Source organism: Micromys minutus (assembly GCF_963924665.1).
Source record: "Micromys minutus genome assembly, chromosome: 25".
NCBI classification, from domain to species: Eukaryota; Metazoa; Chordata; class Mammalia; order Rodentia; family Muridae; genus Micromys; species Micromys minutus.
Window position 1 is genome coordinate 17,107,284 of NC_137960.1, and position 10,249 is coordinate 17,117,532.

The following is a 10,249-nucleotide window of genomic DNA, read 5'->3' on the forward strand; positions in this document are numbered from 1 at the left end:
CAGACACATGCACACATACATACAAGTCTATACAAATGCAAGCATGCATGTGCACAGGTAGGCATGTGAGTATACATGTGCTCTCTCTCTCTCTCTCTCTCTCTCTCTCTCTCACACACACACACACACACACACACACACTATTTTGAAATAGATATCAGAAAGATATTGACTAAGAGAAATAACATTGAAATAACCCGAGGACTTCTCCAGGTTCCCTCGATATTTCTAGAACAGGAGACTTTCTCGACTCTTATAGACTTCCCCACTTTCCTGAGAGATGCTCCCCACTTTCCCCTGTATACCCTAACTCCCCTCGCCCCACACACAGCAATCAGAGAACATGGCTTCAGCATCAAGGAAGTTAAAACACACAAAAGGAAATCAGGTCTTAAAGAGCGTATCGTGACAGAATTTCCTCCGCACAGATTAAACTGAGGGAGATGACAAGCCAGATACAGGCTCACCTCCTGCCTTTCCCCCATCTGTTGATCTGGGCTGACTGAGATGGCTCACACTACTCCATCCCACTCAGGTCCTAAACGCCTCAGGCTCTGGGCTAGTTGTCAGATCACCGGGCGTGTGTCTTACGGTCCTGCCTGGGTCTTCTCCCCTCCATTGCCTGCATCTCGGGCTCTCCCGTTGCTTCCAGGAAAGGTTAGTCTGTCCATCCTGGTCATGCTCCTGTAACAGTTCAGTGAACTGTGTGGGTTACGTCACAGTCGAGACACCTGGAGAAGCTGCCAGCTGCTTCCAGGACCCCCAGACAACAGGTAAGCAGCTTCATGAAAAGAGGAAGCTGAAGGAAAAAAAAATCCAACCACGAATTTAAGAAGGAACAGATGCTGATGAATTAATGCTGATCCATTATCACATAGCAAGGCACATTCCTGCATATATCCAACTCCCCAGATCTGGGCTGTAAGTGTACCTGGCATCTTCCCCTTCCCTTAACTTTGTGAGTCTGTGCCTTTGTGAGTCAAGACAGTGGTCCCCACATCTTCTCCCACATACATTTGAGTTCTCCAGAAGAGAGGAGTGACTGTAAATAAGAATTCCCCCAAACTCAGTAGCACTCTGAGAAATCTTACATTGAGAATGTAGAAGACGTGGAAGATGCAGGTCTTAGTTGGAACAGAACAAGATAAGTGGAGTCTCATTTAGAATAGACAAGAGCTCGTCGGTAATGGTAACAGAAGGGGTCATAGGCAAATCCTGTTGCTTCTGAATAGAGAGGCCTAGAACCAGCCTTTGACAAAAACCTTGGGCCAAATCGAAGGGGCCTACATGAGTCAGAAAAGAATGTCCCGGCCTGAGACATGAAAAAAGGAAAGAATCAACCTCATTAACAATTTCCTTCCTCTCCACCTTCCTTCTGTGGAGCAAAACTTTCAAGACTGCTGTGGAGAACATGTATAACTTGGCCTGACTCAGAGCATGTGGGTACTAGGATCTGCCTTCTCAAGGATCTCATCTATGGAACTTGGGAAGGAAATGCCTGCATACGTCCTTTCCCTTCAGAATGGTAAAAGTATTTTACCATTACTAGAATGGTAATAGTATCCTAGTGTATGCACCGGATGGCTAGAATTCAGGAGTCCTTGGTTGTGCCTGAGGTTGACTCTCAGACGATCTCCTAATGTCTTAGCTTGTTTTCCCGACACTATGATAAAACACTTCGAGCAAAGCAACTTAATGGAGAAAAGGCTATTTCCATCCCTGGTGGGGGAGGGGCAGTCACAGCAATGGGGACTTGAGAGGGCTGGTCGCAACACATCTATAATCAGAAACAGAGGTCAAAGAATGAAGAACTGCTGCTTGCTCTCTACACTGAATACAGCACAGGCCCTCACACCCTGAGAAAGGTCTGCCCACAACAAAGATGGGTCTTCCCATGCCGACTAACACAGTCAAGACAGTCCTTCACAGGCATTCGCAGAGGCTAGCCTTAGTGCAGACGATCCCTCATAGGTGAGTCTTGAGACCCACTTCTTAGGCATCCCCCTGACAATATTAACCACATGAACTTCTCCACACTCCAATATTCTCATGTTTAATGCTGGACTTCGTGGGAGGGGCGGGAGATAGGAGGGGAGAGACTTACGCCTGTTTGTGCGGGACAGGGAAGGTCTGTGGAGACTCTTCCTACACTAGACAAGAGCTTAACCACTGGTAATGTCACCATGAGTGAAACAGAGGACATTTGACTTCCTGAAGAGGGAGTCAGACAGTAGGTGAGTAAAGTAGCGGATAATTTTAGAAAACGAGAGAGCTTGTGGCTAAGGAGCCACCAGTAGGTCAAAGACTAGAGTCAAAGATACCTGAAAAAAAGGGGTGAGCTGTCCTGAATAGGAGGGGCTTCATCCTCATCAGAATGGAGAAACAAGCTGCTTCCACTTCCAGCAGAACTCCTTGACTAAGCCCTTATCTAGAACCCAGGACTCAACAATGCTGCAAACATAATTCCTAAAATCCTTGGCTCCCAACCAACCCCTGAGATCCACAATGCCATCCTGATGACCCCACACTCTGGGTCTTCTTGGCCAGTGGAAACCATCAGGGTAGCAGATGCTGTCAAGTCTAAGAAAGAAAGGTACAGGGAGGCTGGCATCTGGACAAGCCAATCCAGGAGGAATGTTGGAGCAGCCTGTGTTCAATTTCACCCACTTCTGACCTTTTTCAGTGTGTGTATGTTTGGGCTGGTGTTATTGCTCAGGACAAAAATGACCTGCCGATGAACTAACAGTGGTAGACAGTAAATTTTACTTAGCCCTTGGACACAATTCAAAGTGCAAGCTCATTTAACATCCATGCTAACTCCTAGGCACATGCTGATGTCCTCCCATTTTCCAGGGGCAATACCACAGACCCAATCCAGAGAGTGGTCTGCCCAAGCATAGGCAGAGACAGAGACAGGCCATCAGAAACCCTGTCATTTCTTTTAACTGTTTGTGTGGCCATAGGCTCACCTTCAAAGGTTTGTAATTGGGCAGAGATGATAGAAAATGACCAAGGTTCTGGAGGTGGACGGTGAGGGTTCCTCAGATAATGTCACTGGAGTGAACTTAAAACTATTAAAGTACCCGGTTTTATGTTACCTTTCATTGCAATACACATGACAGAAAGAGGTAAAAAATGTTGCAAAATACAAATTGCAGAGATGTAAATTTTATCACTAAACTTGTCTAACCAATTCAAAATTGTTTAGAAGTTTTATCAGTTACCATTATGGTTGTTGTTGCTTGACATGTGCTCTTGCTATGTTACCAGGCTGATCTCAGATGTTCCTCTGTGAATGTCTTAGGGTTTTAAGGCTGTGGAGAGACCCCAATTTCCATGACAACATCTTATAAAGAAAAGCATTAAACTGGGGCTGGTTTAGAGTTCAGAGGTTCAGTCCATTATCATCATGGCAGGAAGCATGACAGCACACAGGCAGACATGGTGCAGGAGGAGCTGAGAGTTCTCCATCTGGATCAGCAGGCAACAGGGAGAGAGAGAGAGACTGGGCCTGGCTTGAGAATCTGAAACTTCAAAGCCCACTGCCAGTGACACACTCCCTCCAATATGGCCACACCTATTCCCACAAGGCCATACCTCCTAGCAGTTGACACTCCCTCTGAGCCTATGGAGGGACATTTTCATTCAAACCTCCTCAGTGAACATACTGCCATACCTGTCTCACTGAACTTTTTAAAGAAATTAAGTGAAAAGATGAGAAGAATTTTTTTTCATAGTTTAAGAGAATATGGACCAAGAATCTCTCCCACTTGCTGAGAACTCTCCTGTCTCTTAGATGGGCTCTTTGGAACACCTGGACATTAAACTATCTTTTCCCTTTGCGTCCCTTCTATCCAGAAGACCAAAACTAAGCTAGTTTATTGATTCACTGGACAGTTTTCTTACTTAGTTCAGAAGTGGCCCAAATAAGACCAATACATCTGCCTCTTTACAACTATTACAGAAGGCAACAAATAACACATCCAGAATCCTTCCTGACACACTGAGATTGAATGTGTCAATTCAATTTGCAATTGAAATACAAGTCAGTACTGCATGAGTCACCGTGTGCTTAGCCATCACCAGGGATAAGAAATTTCTAGAGTTTTCGAGAAGCCAGCACCAGCACTACACTGAAACCCTGGGCAGCTTTGATATCAAGAGCTATGAAATGCTAAAGGAGGAAGGATTGTGGCTGACAGCTTACTGTGTCCAGTCAGTAAAGATATACCATGTGGGCAACACAATCATTTTATCCTAATGGAAAAATTACCCCCCCCCCCTTGAGGAGGGACATGAACTCTTGTAACTCACAGGACCCAGAAAGTGTGGAAGTTTACAAGATGCATAGGCCCCTCTTGGGGGTTACAAATGCAGTGAGAATAGGTTCAGAGCTTTTGTAAGTTATCACCCAGGCTGGGGTAGGGGGTTCTGACAATGTACCTGCCTTATTTTGAGTCACCCATCTTGTTTCAGTTAGGGTTTTATTGCTGTGAAGAGACACCGTGACCAAAACAAGTCTTACAAAGAAAAACATTTGATCGGGGCTGGCTAGTTTCAGAGATTCAGAAACATGGCGGCATGCAGGCAGATGCAGTGCTAAAGAAGGAGTTGAGAGTTCTACATCTTGATCCACAAGTGACAGCAGGAGAGTTTGTGCCACACTGAGAATAGGTTGAGCATAGGAGACCTGGAAACCCATCTTCATTGTCACACACTTTCTCCAATAAGGCCATACCTTTGAATAGTGCCACTTCCCCTAACCAAGCATTTAAACACATGGATCTATGTGGACTATTTCTATTCAAACTGCCACAAATCTCCTGTGAGTAACCCTAAGAAACTCACTGGTTTATCAAGGAAGACTTGGGTGGAATAGTTTCTTTTGTTGGCAGTTGATGTCCTGTCTAGGGTGAATATTTTGTTCAGGTCTCCCTGGGGGAAAAGTCACACAACAGTTTCCATACAAAAATTCCAAGACAGGTTGAGCCATAGCCAGAGCTCTTGGTTTCAAGCACTAATAAATCAATGAAGAAAAGAATAAAAACTCAATACAAACCTGGTCTTTCTGCCCTAGTTTGTATGAGAGTAGATAATACATGGCTCAAGAGAGATACTCAAAACCTTCATGTCACTATTGCGTGCTGGCATGAACATTTCTGGGTTTCTCTTGGGTTACCACTCAGGTGGTGGAAGACAGTATACTGGATTCATCTACATTGCTCCTAAGCTCACTGTTTTCTAGACTGATTCTGAAGCTCATATTATATCTCCTTTGTGGTCAATGTCTATATGCAGGTGAAGGCAGGCACAAGATAAGGCAAGGCCTGTGATTGTGCAGTGAAAAAGTAAGGCCAGTAGAGTTTTTGAGAGGCTGGAGAGATAGGAGAAGGGGAAGAAGAAAAGACAGAGGGGGAGAAGGATGTCCTGTACCTGTGTGGCTTTAATTAGTCACAGGTAGCTATAAATATATTATAAGGGATGAATAATTACAGGACAATTTGTCTTTTCTAGGTGGGTGGTTTATATCCATATCAATTGGCTCTGAGTTTATTGTGTGGATGTTTTGTGGAGTGAGAATTTACTGATATAAATCTGATTGATAAATTGCAAGCTTCTAGAGTTTTGATTTTGTCGGTTACTGGGAATTGTGACTATAACCACAGGGGGTAGATGCTGGGAATGTGAGCAGAGTCTGCAACAGAGAGTCACAAGAGGGTGGTCTCTACTGAGGCCAGAGAGTAGCAGGAGGTAGTGTGATGTGGTGGTACATGGAACCAATCGCCCTTGTTTAATATTTACTGTTACAGGTGGCGCCCAATGTGTTCCCTGCATCTCTCCTTACTGAGAACATTCTAGAATACCCTCTTTCTTTTTCCTCACTCACCCTGCATCTATTTCTCTTTCTGTCTCTGACTCCCAACCCTGTGGTAGAAACCTCTCACAGTAAACAAGCCTGGGTAGATGCTGGCTTCTATGATACTCAGAGGTCCCACTATGTAGGATAATGTCATTATGCAGCAAGGCGGGTCCAGCCTATATCATTGGTTGAGAAGGAAGGGCAGGCAGGGAAAAGTTTAGGAAGGAGAGAGGAGGAGAGGAAGAGAGAAATCAAGATGGAGACTACAGAGGAGGATGGTTCAGATTTAGGTGAACTAGATCGATTTTTATCTTGTCTGAGTGAGTGGTTTATATCTTTATTAATTGGCAGTGAATCTACTACGTGGATGTATTATGGATTTAAGAATTTAACATATAAATCTAATTGCTAAATTACAAGTTTCTGGAACTTTGATTTTACCAGGTCATGGAGGACAGTGTGTGAAAGCAATGGCTGAAAGGCAGCTGGAGCGTGCAGACCCAGCTCTGTTCCGGAGTGGAGTGTGTGTGTGTGTGTGTATATATGTGTGTCAGGCATGGTAACTGCTGCCTGGGGACAGTGTGTGAGAGCGGCTGGCTGGGAGACAGCTGGGAGAGGGCAGCTCTCAGATCGCTGCATAGTCAAGAAGCCCAAGGTGAATGGATCCAGCTCAGGAGCCCATACCTCCCCCAAGGATGCATGTGTGGAGTGAGAACTCGGGAATCAGTAGCAGCAGACTCTTTTTATTTTTACCGTAATACCACTTCCCGATCTCTAAGCCAATCTGAGGAGTCTATGTTAAAAAAAAAAAAAAAAACAACTAAGATTTCTTGTCTCTTCTCTGGCTAAACACTTTAAATATAGAACCCCTTTCACCATCTTATTAAACCTCTAAGGTAGATAATACTAAATCTATTTTATAAATAAAAGATACATAACAATAATATATGAGTTATTATATGTATTATATAATAAATAATATATAAATATATGATAAAATATATAATAATCTCAACTATTCAACTTGAACTCACCCAGTGTCTCAGTCACTTTTCTATAGCTATGTGGGGACACCATGACCAAGGCAACTTATAAAATTAAATGCTCAAATTTAATTGGGGGCTTGCTAACAGTTCCTGAGGGTGACCATTATGATAAAAGCATGATAGAGAACAGGCAGGAATGGTGGTAGAACAGTAGCAGAGAGCTTGCATCTTATCCACAAGCAGGAGGCAGAGAGACACCTCTTTCCAAAAGGCCACATACCTCCTAATCCTTTTCAAAAACAGTTTGACCAGCTAGGGACTGTAGTGAGAATCTGGGTTTCTTTAAAAACCCAGTTATGTTATGTCAATATGGTTCTGTTTTAATCCCAGGTGTGGGATATGGGGCTGTTTGAGATTGTTCACAGCCGCTGACTATGATTGTCTCACGATCTAAGAGGGGTGTGATTTTTGCCAGCTGTGGATAGTTTCTGTTTGGAATTCTGGGGACTCCTCAGAGGGTACAAATGGGAGATGCCCTGAAAGGGCCTGTGGCAGCTCCTTTTGCTGTTGCTGGATTGCTGTTTAGACATATCCTGACAATGGAGATTGAATTTTCCCCCAAAGAACCTGACATGCTTGACATCCTTAATTAGCAGGAAGTAATCTAAAAAGATCTACTTTCCCTTTCCCCTCTAACCTTCTTTCTCTCCTACATAGTGTTGGGGGGGGGTTGGAGGATATTGGAGTAGAATAATGGTTGGAAGGATGATAGAAAATAGGACCCAATAAAGCAGCCCCAAAAGTATGTCAATGAAGGACCAGACATTCAAATACATGAGCCTGTGGGTTTTATTCTCACTCAAACCACTACACCCAGCAAGCACGTAGCAGAGGTGCTCAGCAGATCTTTGAAACCTGTGCCCTAGCATATTTGCCTGGATCTCGTGGGTGGCTCAATTGACTTCTGTAGTCCTTCAAAAGTTTCCGATTTCAAGGAATAAGAGTTTAACATTGACATTTCTGACCAAAGACCATATAGCTCTTCACGAATCAGGAGACCTCTCCTCAGAGATGTTTGGATTCAGACTTTCTGAGCTAGTACAATGTAAGCTGAGGAGCCCTGTAGGAGGGATGGAGAAATCCCAGCTGAGAAGGAAAAAGCAAGGGAAGTCTGAAGAGCTAACACAAGAAAAAAGAGGGGGAAGAAAGGAGGAGGGGTAGAGGAAGAAGAGGAGGAGGAAGAAGAGAAGGAAGGAGGGAGGAGAAGGAAGAGGAAGAGGAGATCAACCACAATAACAGAAGATGGAGGACTTAATCATCTGCTCAATTTTCAAACTTACTATACATTCTAGAATCAAGAGAACAAGATAATGGCACAAGGCTAGCTAGCCCCCAAAGTCAAAAGCATAGAGCATAAGAACTCAGAGATACATGCCTGCTGTCAGCTAACTTTTAACTAGGGTACCTGCAACAGTTCAACATGAGCATGATGCCTAATCATCCCTCTTCAGCTTGACTGGATTTGGAATTATCAGGAGATACAGCTCTGGATTTTTCTATAAGAGTGCTTCTACAGAGAAAGGAAACCCCATTTCTGATGTAGGTGGCACTATCCTAAGGACTAGGGTCTCTCACTTAATAAGAAAAGAAGAAAAAGATCGGAGCACCAACATTAATCTCTTCTTTGCCTCCAGACAACAGATACAATGTAACCAGCCTCTGCCACCAAGCTTTCTCAGCCATGATGGACTGCATCCTTGAACTGTGAGCCAGAATAAACCCTTCCTTCTTCATGTTGCTTTTGTCAGACATTGCTCTGTGGCAATGAAACAGTAACTAAAACAGATGTCACAATTGTTGCCAAGGCAAAAGAACAATGCCCCAGTCCCTCCTCACTTCATATGTAAGCATTAACTCCAGACAATCAAACCTAAATGCGCAGCCCAAGGTTGTGAAACTCTTAGAGAAAAATAGAAGGAACTATCCAGAAATTTAAAAGCCAGTTTAGAGTTAGATAAAATGCTGACAAATCGAAATATCTAACCCATATGCAGTATGTAAAATACATAAACGTTAAAACTCATCAATAAGTAGACAAATCAAATCAAAAGTAAACAAAGATTTTGTACAGATATTTACCTGGAGACATAGTTGGGAAGTGCTTGACATCTCTGGTCATTAGGTAAATGTAACTCAGAACCACAGAGTGAGAGACCATTTCACACCCACAAACATGGCTAGAGTTTTATAAACATAGAAAACACGTTGTAAAGAACCTTGGGGAAATGGGAAGTCATGTGTACTGCTGGCTCTGGGAATGTCTAGATGTTCAGCCATCTTGGAAACCAGTTCATCCCTTCTTTTAAAAAAAAGTAGCAACAGCTTAACTATGCAGCTTGATTCCACTGCTAAGTTGATCTACTACAGAAATGAGAGGCGTTTAAATAAAATGTATTGGCAGATGTTTACAACATTTATTATTTATAACACCCAAAAGGTGCACAAGTTTCAATGAAGAAGATTTCATAACTGGATAAACGAGGCATGGTCTGTGTGTGCTCTGGAATAATATTCAGCCATAAAGAGGAATAAAGTTCTGATACATGGTACATTTCAGAACCTTGCAAATATCATGCTCAGTGAAATAAGCCTGACATGGAAGACTGCAGAACTGGAAACTGTAATTTATATAAAATATGCAGAATGGACTAAAACTTGGATGATAGTTCCAATAGGTCGAGGGCAGAGGGAAATGTGGAGACACTGAGCTGGTTGATAATAACCACCTTTCAGTGTGATTCAAGTGTTTCACAAGTATGTATTGGTTATGGCTTCACAACCCCACAAACAGGAACCTCCTTGAATTTCTTAACATTTGAATTGGGTCTAAATCAAAGGTTAATAAAAAATAACCCCTCCCTCCTCAGTATTAAGGAAAGCAGGGGGTAGGGGAGATGGCTCAGGGGTTAAGAGTACTTGTTTATCTTCTAGGGGACCTGAGTCCCCAGTTCCCACACTGGGCAGCTCACAATCTGTAACTCCAGTTCCAGAAAATCTCATTTTCTCTTCTGGCTTTTGTGGATACTATAGTCAGCGTATGTGCTCAACACACACACACACACACACACACACACACACACACACGCACACACACACGGGTGCACACACATAGGCACATGCATATGTATACTCATGCCAATTAAAAAAATATGCTTTGAAAATAAAATAAAGAAATATGAATAGGGTTTTCTTTTTTATCCACTTAAAGTCTATGCTTTATGGGACATGAAATAACCATCCCATGACTAAACCAGCGACAGTATTGAGTGTTAGGAAATTTAAGAAAAGGCTTTCTCCAGAGAACACGATTGTCTTAGCATGTCCCCCAAACTTAGACCCAAGG